Source organism: Papaver somniferum, chromosome 2, assembly GCF_003573695.1.
Source record: "Papaver somniferum cultivar HN1 chromosome 2, ASM357369v1, whole genome shotgun sequence".
In the NCBI taxonomy this organism is placed as follows: Eukaryota; Viridiplantae; Streptophyta; class Magnoliopsida; order Ranunculales; family Papaveraceae; genus Papaver; species Papaver somniferum.
In genome coordinates this window covers 193357463-193368755 of record NC_039359.1, presented here as the reverse complement: position 1 = coordinate 193368755, position 11293 = coordinate 193357463, and the positions used below count along the sequence as shown (strand labels likewise).

General features: G+C 35.4%; 1 long non-coding RNA gene across 1 annotated transcript; it reads right to left on the bottom strand.

The window, feature by feature from the left end:
• Nucleotides 1-624: 624 nt before the first annotated feature.
• Nucleotides 625-1716, bottom strand: LOC113354338. The gene is made up of 2 exons (XR_003361822.1): nt 1611-1716; nt 625-1124 (listed from the first exon to the last, which is right to left on the bottom strand). It is a non-coding gene; the product is annotated as an uncharacterized LOC113354338 (long non-coding RNA).
• Between the last annotated feature and the right edge of the window lie 9577 nt (nt 1717-11293).

Here is an 11293-nt window from a genome sequence, read left to right as displayed (position 1 = left end):
AGTTGAAACCAAGCAACTAAACCTATAGTTCACCTAGTTCCGTCTGTATTCCCACACCTCCGACCTTTAATAAGTCACGTACTTGGAACAATTCCTTTGGTTCGTAGTCCAAACAGTAAAGGAACAACAAATCTGTTTGGTATCAACTATTTTCAACCAAGTGATATGAGTTCGACAAAGGCTCTTCTATTTATCTAAATAAACTCCTTCGTCAGGTTCTTAGATCTATCTGATTATCAACTACCAAAGTAATTGTTAAGACTTTGCAATCAATACTTTAATCACGAAGAATTATATTGATGCTGATTTCCACAACTAATCAATCTAATCTACCACAAGGATAAATCGATTATAGTTGGATCCTCTTTTACCGAAACAAGTATTGTGCACACCAAAGATTATGAATCCCAAATCAGAAATCTTCAAAGTCTTTTTTGTCTTCAAATCTTCTTAGATCTTCAATAAACACCTGCACACAATCAACTTGAATCTCTTGTGATCAATCACGCGCAGAACGGAGTCTGTTAACAATAGATTATCACAAGATATTGTAAGGATTATCCTTACAAATTAGCTCAAAAACGAGTGAATCCCTAAGGATTAATGAGGAGAGGAAGAACATAATTGAGAGAGAAGAATTTTCATATTTACTTTTTCATAACCATATTCTACAGCACAGACCAGGATAAGAAGGACACACACACAACCCCGCTCGTGTGACTCGCACGAGTACTGAAATGGTCTGTACAATTCAAAAGACCTAATGGGTGCCTATAGCAAGTGGACAACCCTTAAAAACTCTTTCTAAACTAATAAAAGCATAATTAAACATACTTAAAAGCATAATTAAACTTGGGTCCTGATAATACCCTATACTCTTTCAAATCCTTGACCTCAAGGATTAGCTTTGGAAATTGGTATTCCATGAATTCTTTGTCATACCATGTGGCATCCTGAGTTGATAGGTTCTCCCACTGCACCAACACTTGGTTGATATTATGGTTGCCATTTTTTACTTGCCTGCTGTCCAGAATCTGCAGAGGAGTTACCTTCATTTCTTGGTCCTTGTTTAACATTGGCAGAGTAGTTTGAGGAAGTTTCCCTAATCCTAGCTTGGCCTTCAGCTGAGAGACATGAAATGTAGGGTGAATTTTGGACTCAGGTGGAAGTTGCAGCTTGTAGGCTACTGATGTAGTTTTAACAGTGGACGTAAAGATTCGTTGCTCGGACTATTTTCTAAATATTTGGTTTTAAGATTGATTAAGAAAAATACTAAAGAAAGAATTGCTAAGATGATCAATAGGAGAAAAACCTAGGGTTTGGGATTCCACCAAATCAATTGTGTAAAATAATCATTCTCCTTGAAAATATTCTTGATATAACTCGAGACAGTATCGAACCCAATCTCATGTCTCGGAATATAAAACGATTAAAACAAATATTACAACTTTATTATGTTGTACCAAAATAGTATGACCTCCTTTGCTTATAAAAGATCGACACCCGAAGACTATCCAAAACAATTAAAGCAAAGCTAAATCTGAAGAGAGATTAATTAAAACATTTATGCTTCAAAAAATATTTATTTAAAGATTACTAGAATTTCTTACACGATTTATTGGCTTCCTCCTTAGCCCAGCGGAGAGAACTAGCTTTCCATTACAAAATTAAGAACAAAAGAAACTATAGTGGTGTCGACTCTTGGCCCTAGGGAACTCCCCCTTCTCTGCCTGTTCGACCATCATTTATTTATATAGGTAATAAGAAATCTACATTCCCTTCTTAGACTTCACGCCATATCATTAATCCAATTAAGTCACGCCATGTGTTGAATGTTAGACAAAAATCACCCAATAGCAAGTGGACACATCACCCTTTACAACACTCCAAATCTTGGCTTCAGATATGTATTCTTCCTTTCTATTTAAATGTCGTCATTAGTGTCACGCTACCAACTATAATTCCCTTCTTAGCCAATGAGACCATGACATGTCATTTGCTCCTATACATCACCAACTTAATAAAGTCCAAGTGTCTGTTCAGCTTCCTTGTTTTGTCGCCGTCTCAAAGAGAACATGGTGTCATTTACTTTTACCAACTCCTCTTTATTCCCATATATATCTTCACTTACCAAACTCCCATGTTTTCTTTGGTGTTGCAAAAGATGGGCACGCCGTCTCAGCTCATAAATCGTCCAAAGCTGCCCCTTTGCCAATTGCCCCTTAGCTCCGGCAACTGATGGTCGGTCAAATAATGCATAAGCCACTTTTTAACACTTTTTAACCGTTTTCTTCGCCAGAGACGGTTTTATTGGTGTACCTACAAAATACAATAAATATCAAAATTAATATAAATTAAGAACCAACAATATGTATTTTGAGCGGTAAATATGTAAAAACTAAGCAGTCATTACACCCCCAAATCTATATTTTGCTAGTCCCGAGCAAAACTAAAATGGAAATCCTAACTCACTGTCGCAGGCATCGCGATTACATTTGGCATATGCAATAAGCCTTTATATCCCTAGGTGTTCCTAATGACCGAGTTATAGTCTCGGGAGGGCTTATCAGAGATATACCCACAAAACCTTTACTCCAGACCCTAGCTATCTACGCAGAACCTTGGAAGGCACTAAAGAATCTCCTTGGTTGGCATACTTATTGACTACAGGAGGAGTACCCTGATGCGAAATTCCAATTGTTGTACGCGAGTTTTGCACCCACATACTAAAATTCATATATAAGTGACAGAGCTCTACTCAGATAGTCGCACTATGGACATCAATATCCGGAGTCAAACAAATCACATGAATAGACTAAGAAGATGGATATAGAGAAAAACATAAATGGTTTCTTATGTTGACTAAGGTGAACGGTGTTTCCCATATCTGTCTGAAGGCCACTGCCAAAATGAACCTATCCTAAGGACTGGGATACTGGTCTGATTAATATCAACTCACTGGCATATACAAGGGAACCAGTGGTCAATAATCCTAACTCTAGGTCAACACAACTGGCATATACAAGGGTTCCAGTGGTCGACTTTATTGAATTTATTCCGGTTGGTCTGATGGTCTGGTCTCATTTTTTTTTCTTTTTCTTCATTTTTTTCATCTTTTCATTTTTTTTTAATCTCAATCACTCTATTCACCCTAACAGTGGTAACAACTTGATTCGTGAGCCCCACCTAATCACTTAGAGAAACATATATGTTTTTTCCTTTAAAAGAAAACAAAATAAAAACATAAGTGAAAAGAACTCAACGAGATATGGCGAAACTACCATGTTATTTCTAACATTTGAGCTCTGTGCTTTTATGAAGAGACTCTTTAGATGTTTCCATCTACTCAGATTGGTTCCTCAACTCCTACAACCAAGATGCTTCCATCCACTTAGATTGGTTAATGTCATCCTTAATAGGCATAAATTTCTAGGCTCTGGAGTTTAAATTTTATTTTTTTATTTATTTTGGTTAAAACTAACTAAAAGTTTTTCGCTCACCCCCAAACTTAAATCTAACATTATCCTCAATGTTGCAAATTAAAGTGCAATACCAAAAATGTAAGTAACAAGGGGAATAAAGAAAGAAGTCCGAAAGATAGTACCTGGATGAAGCGTCGCAATCCTTCCATGGGGGAGCAAGAAAGAAAGAAAATAAAAACAAAAACAAAAACAAAATAATGTACAACAGGGTCCTCCAGAGGGACCATAAAAAAATCACCATGTATGGGTTGATTCCCACAAAGCGCTAAGTTTAGTATCTTCGGTCAGACGTTGGTAGAATTAGTCACCACATAAAATCATATAGCAATAATCGGAACCTATGCGGGTCATCAAAATCAAATAAAGGTGCCACAAATAAAAGGAATGCCAAGAAAATGAACAAATAACGTACACCCTTACCTAGTTTCTTTTTTAAGACAACTACATCTAGTTGTGGTTCGGGCTCAGGTTATATGAAAGGGTCTGAATAAAATATTTTAATTGACCAGGTTTCCTCATTGGTGGGATCTGAAGGATCAGGTTGCAGAGTCTGGAAAAAATCTAATAAGAACTTAGAAGAACATAATAATAACCTGAATAATTGTGGATCCTCAAAGTCAATTAGATTTGACTTACATAGTTGACCATAATGGTTGTCATTCTTAAGTAAATGTGTCGACAATTCTAATCTCCTAAAATAATTAGGTTTAGTTCTAAAAACTATATAATGACACATTTCAAATTGAGATACTCCCACATTTGATAAATAAAATTTTGGTGGGACAACAAAATCAATTAAGGTATCATGGACCGGATTAACCACAACAACCAGAGGATGGGTTTATATCAACCGAGTTTCTTTTTGAACAATACTAGGTTCAGGAAAACGTGAATGAAGATAGTCTCTTAATATGGTAGAGGCACAAATGTAAAGTCCCAAGTTGGGGGCCTTTATAAGAGTCATAGGTGAACCATGGTGAGAATGATATTCACCCCCAAACTTAGAGTTGTCAATATCCTTGGATAAACTAGTCACAATATCCTTAATTTCTAAATTATCAGATTTAGGAAAATGGTCCTTTATCTCTTCTAGATTGTAATCAGGTGGTTCTACGTTTCTATAATCTTCAGAAGAGACTATTATTTCTGAATCGCTTGACTCTAAAATACTAGTCTCAGGATAAAATCTTTCCTCTGAACCATCATCGGTTTCATAATCACAATGATATACTACACCGTCTAAAATTATGGTATCTCTAGTCAAATCCACTTCCTTTTTAATAGGTGAATAATCATCAATATTATTAGGATTTGAATTAGAAACAACATTATCATCATAAGACTCGGTTGGTGTAACAAATTCCTCATCTTTATGACTACATGTTTCATGTTCTTCGTCGACACTATCCTCATCAACATAACAATACGAGGATTGTTGAACCTTGTCTAAACATGCAGTGTTTTCAGATCTAACCTCATCCTCTAACTTAGGTGAATAATTATATGTATTATCAAGGGTAAGATTGGAAACACTATTTTGGAATTCAAGTTCATTATGAGCAATATCCTTAGGTGCATATTGTTCCACATACTTATTAACAGTCTAACTCATTCTATCCGGGATTATTCGAGATTGATGCGTAGATTCACGTGTAGTTTCATTGAACTTCTTAATTGATTCCTCTAAACAAAGACTTGAATATTCATCACTACGTGATATACCTGTCACTTGTTGAAACTGTTTGAGTGCATCTTCTAAGGAATGAGTTTTATATTCATCAGCAACTGGTGGCAATTATTTGATTAAATCCTCTAAAGATGGAGAACTCTCATTTTTTTCATTATAATATTGCTCATTCGCCCGTTCGTATGATTGGTGGACGTGCGAATAGTAATTGGGATCACCATGGTACGAACCATAACCTTCAGAAGGTCGGTAGTGGTCCCAAGTACTATCCACACGACGTGCATATTACGGATATTGTCCATTTAGATACTCGTTTGAATAATCATTATATTGGTCTTTATAATACCAGTTCGACATTTTTTTTTGTACACGTGCAAATGCAGGGTCGACTAAAATTGGTAGGCTCAGGCTACCTTAAGCTGAATATACCTACAATCAAAGACTGATCAACGGTATTGGGCTAAGGTTTGTGGAATTTCGGCTGGTAACTCCCATAAGGCCCAAGGCACGGGTTCAGCGTACTTTTCCACGGGTTTTCCTAAAATTGGTTGTCTGACGATGCAATTGGTGTGTGCAACGTTTTTTTTTTATATATAAAAATAATAAAAGAATTACAAAAATAAAAAGAATCCAAAAATAATTTGTACAAATAAACAAATATCTAGAAATCAGAATATTTTCAAAAATAAATATAACAAAAGGGAGCAAAAATTAAATTTTGGATACTTACTTGTTTGGCTGCTTATTCCACTTTCCACTTTTAATTTCAAGAAAAAGGTGCACACCAAAAATACAAGAAAAATACCCAAAGACGTAAAATAGAAAAAACAAAAAAAAAATACTAGTAAAAACTAAAAAAATAATCTAAAACCTAATCTATATACAGTTTGTGTCGGCGGCGCCAAAAACTGATGTAGTTTTAACAGTGGAAGTAAAGATTCTTTGCTCGGACTAGTTTCTAAAGATTTGGTTTTAAGATTGATTAAGAAAAATACTAAAGAAATAATTGCTAAGATGATCAATAGGAGAAAAAACTAGGGTTTGGGATTCCACCAAATCAATTGTGTAAAATAAACATTTTCCTTAAAAACATTCTTGATATAACTCGAGACAGTATCGAACCCAATCTCATGTCTCGGAATATAAAACGATTAAAACAAATATTACAACTTTATTATGTTGTACCAAAATAGTATAACCTCCTTCGCTTATAAAAGATCGACAACCGAAGACTATCCAAAACAATTAAAACAAAGCTAAATATGAAGAGAGATTAATTAAAACATTTATGCTTCAAAGAATATTTATTTAAAGACTACTAGAATTTCTTACACGATTTATTGTCTTCCTCCTTAGCCCCAGCGGAGAGAACTAGCTTTCCATTACAAAATTAAGAACAAAAGAAACTATAGTGGTGTCGGCTCTTGGCCCTAGGGAACTCCCCCTTCTCTGCCTATTCGACCATCATTTATACAGGTAACTAGGGCTTAACCCGTGCCGCTACGGCACGAGAATAATTTTTATTTAGTTATGCATTTTTCGATACATATATGAATATTAAATATAATATTTGGTAAGATCAAGTTTACCCTTCTTATCACTACAAAAGTAAAGGAAAACCCGATAGATATTTTTATTCTTCATTCCACAAATTCTTTCTAGCATATTCCGCCTTGACATTCTCCCATACTATGTATCTCCTTTCTCGAGTTATATTCTCAAGCCAGCCATAAATGTATACCTTTCTGCATCTTCCTTATTTCAGTGAACGATGTTAGGATCTTCATGGACCAAAGGAACCTACCACATAACACCAACGTTGTCCCTCCTTGACCACCTTGAGATAAGAGGTGTGTGATTTTAATCTAAAAGTCCTCAGTGCTACGTAAGGAGATGCCCAAGCTTATTAAGCTCCACATGTACTTTTCTTTCTTCCACGCGGGATTAACCCTAGCTACACATATGTCGTTTATCGTGCAACATACTCCAACGATCTCCACCTTGGCAAGATTAAACCACTTCACCAGTCCAATCAGACTCCACCGTATGATTACCATTTGTATATGCTACCCATCGATCATGATTATTATCACTATGCGCCCTGGAATCTTACTCCACCTTGAGTTAATGAGAAGGAATGCACTAACTCCACCTTTAGCATTTCCCTGCCCACCCAGAACCCTGCTCCACTTGAAAGTTAATGTGTGAGACACTAACTCCACCTCAAGCGCCAGTTCAACCTTTGATCATTTCCTTGATGATCTAGAACCATGCTCCACCTGAGTTAATGGGTAAGACACTAACTCCACTTTGAGCGCTAGTTCAACTTTGGGCCTTGCTTGCTCCACCTTGAGTCTGACTCCATTTGCGCCCTAAACCGGGTGACATCCACAACCACTTCTACGTTAAAGTTAGGAAAGTATCCCCGACCATGGTCTATGATACCAATTTTTAGGATCTTCACGGACCATCGGAGACTACTCAAGGAAACCACATAACCTCGAACCGCACTTGACCACCTTGGGATAAGAGGTGTGGGATTTTAAAGTAAAATTCCTCGATACTATGTATGGAGATGCCCAACCTTATTAAGATCCACATGTATTCCTCTTTATTTCATGGGGGACTATCCCTAGCTATACATATGTGGTTTATCGCGCCACATACTCCAACAACCGAGCAGAACCAACACATTAAATTGTATAAGCTGTAACAAAATTACAACACCTGAACTCATTCTTCTCAACAATAATTGTGTAGATATTAACAATGTTCGGATCCTTGTTGTTTTTCCCCCTTTAAGAATAGTGTGAAAAGATTAAAACTCATAATTGACTCAACAACACATATCGTATTGTATGTTCTTACTATTTCAATGACATAATGAAAAGTTGATTCATTCACTTAAGCTATTATATTTTAAAATGTTAAGTCATCTCCTATGGGAACCATTTTACTCACACACGATGTAATTCTAGTTTTTTAAAATTCCAAAATATATTACGTTATTCAATTCGGTAGGAAGAGTTCACCGAATGGAATATAGGTAATGGCTTGTCATTTCCTAACATTGTGGCATTTTCAACATAGTTGGATCCAGAGTTGGTAAAAGCATTGTATTTATGCATTCTCGGGCAAGAGTAATCTAGGGATGGGCTACCTCCAAGAAAATTGTTGATTGATGAAAACATTAGTGTCAGTTGAAATCTCACATTGTCGAATAACCGCAGTGAATAAGTGGGGACAATATTGATGTAGGATCAGGTCCTTACAAATGGTATTAGAGTCGACCACGGGTTACCTGTCGAGGGTAAAAGAGTATACTTGACGTATGTGTCGGGAAAGGGTCTCATGAGTGAGAAAAAATTCCAGAGTCTAGGATTGAACATATTCCGGAGCCGAGGACGGCTCCAAATTAAGTTGGTGGTACTATAGTACTCCGACTCGGTAGGTAGGACTCGTCAAATAGAATATAGGAAATGGTGTGTCCTTTCCTAACACTGATTCCATTTTAGCATAATCGTTTTATACTGTATGTACTTTAATAGTAGAAAAATTTACTTATTAAAGCACAATAAAATAGAATAAACAGTTTTCAAAGATATGTATGTTTTTGTCATTTTCTCACTAATTATATTTGAACCAGATATTTTTCCATATATAATTTGGTCGCTTTATAAAATAGTTTTAGCTAATTTGCAACCATTCAATTATTGTTTTTATAGAGGTTGGCACAGTAACGTACATCGGCAACCATTCAATTGTTATTGTTTTTCACATAGCCTGGCACAGTAACATACATCGGAAAAGCACTTTTGTAAAGCTCGCAATAATACCAAACCAATCCTAAGTATTTGCTAATAAATATATATTTTATTAGTAGAATAATTTATATATTACCATTTTTAATTTGACTTCTAATAAAATATTATTATCGTGGAAAATTAATTATTAGTAGAATAATTTATATATTACCATTTTTAATTTGACATCTAATAATATATTATTATCTTGGAAAATTAATAGAGTATTTATTATGAAAAATTATGGAACCTTAATGACATGATAAATTTTGTCCATTAGATGCATTTCTATTCCCAATCACAACCATCACTTATGACAAACAATTACATCCCTAGATTTATCTTGGGATATTTTGACTTTGGGTCCCATAAAATGGTATACCTTTGCATTTAGAGCCTAACTTTGTCCAGCTTTGAGTTTGGGTCCCGGTGGGTCCCAGTCAAACAGTTGACGTAACGGTTGACCAGTTGACCGTCTATAATATGTGAAATGACCAACGAAAATAATTTTTTTTGTTTATTTACCAACTCTACCAAGTTAGACACGTGGGAAAATATTGATCGCAAGTTATGGATTAGTTCTAGTCTTATCTGGATATATAATTCTAACCCTAAAATTTCAGACACAATATCATCGATATGTGAAAGTGAAGAGAAATAATTAGGGCTCTTTGATGTACATCGTTGATTGAATTCGATCGTACTAGGGATTTCGTAGTTGTGACAATGAAGATTGAGAGTTAATATCGGAGGTTGATTTATTGTTGCTGTCGATTTTAGGTCAACCAAAAGGTATGGAAAAGGAATTTTTCATTTGTTAATAAAATTTAGGATATTCTTAATTAAGGTTTTCATGATGAATACCCATGTTGTCTAATGGTGATTGATAGTTTAATGGATTGATTTTGTTTTGTTTCAGTTGTAATTTTTTATTTTGTTTTTATCCAATTTTTGTTTTTGTCTCTGAACTTGTCGTGTTTGTCTTTCCATGAGTTGTTAATTGTAGTTGCAAATCTTGAAGTTAATGAATGAATTGTTAAATCTAGTGGTCCTGCTGTTGGGTTCAATTAGTGTGTTTTACAAATCTTCAAGTTTATGAATGAAGTGTTAATTTATAGTGGTCCTGTTGTTGGTGCTCTGTGTATACAATGGTGCTTTTTATGCATATCTTGTAGTTGTAGTCAAGAGTTGTTTACTGTTAGCGGTCAATAATCATGTAATTTGAATGTTGTATTATACTAATTTGTGATTGTTGGGTGTATTGAAATGCAGGTCTTATGGAGGATGATTTATTGAGATACTTTCCTACTAAAGGTGGTTATGTGGTTGGTAAGAGTAACAGGGCTGAGCATCCTAATATAGCGACCCTGCCAGACTATAACCCCGAAGAAGACCTTGACTTTCTCCCCCTTTTGAATCCTAAGAAAGTTAGTTCACAAATCAGTAGTCAAGGGCAGTCAAGTCAGCTATCCATTGTTGATGAACCTGTGCTTAGTAATGAAGTTGGTGTTGGTAATGTGGTTCCCATAGATGATGAAGTTTTGTTTGCAGATAGGTACCAAGGTGATGAATCAATAGACTTGGATGAGGTTAACTGTAACAGTGATAATGAAGACCTGTCAGAACCATTTATTGATTGTGATGAAGAAATTAGGGTGACTGGTCAAATCCAATCAACACTTGCATCAACAGTTGAGTTCGAAGAATTTGTTGCAGAGACTGAGAGTATAAATGGCGAGTATAAGATGGATGAAAATATTGTTGCGGTTGAAAAGTTATTTGTTGGCCAAGAATGGTCAAATTACAAAGAATGCAGGGATTATTTGAAGAACCTTGCCATAGACATGAATTATGGAATGACTCAAGTGAAGAACATCAGGAAGAAGCAACAATACAAATGCATTTTTGATGATTGTCCATGGAAAATTTACTGTGCTGTGCTCCCTGATCGCCAAACTATGCAATGTAAATCTGGTCATTTCATTCATACTTGTGAATCATTTCATGAGTTGAAGCATCCTCTGGCAAATGCAAAATGGGTGGCAAAGGTTATGTTGGAGCCTTTTAAAGCTCATCCTAACTACAAGCCTAGAGATTTCATAACTGAGGTAAAAAGAAGCCATAAAGTTGACATTTCTTATTATTCTGCTTGGCATGGGTATCATTTAACCTTAGAAAAAATTATGGGTAGTTATGAGGATGGATATAAGAATATTCCTGCACTATGTAAAGAGATTTTAGATGATAATCCTACTAATATTGCTTGCTATAAGACAGATGAAAATGGGAGGTTCAAGTCACTTTGCATTGCATATAGAATA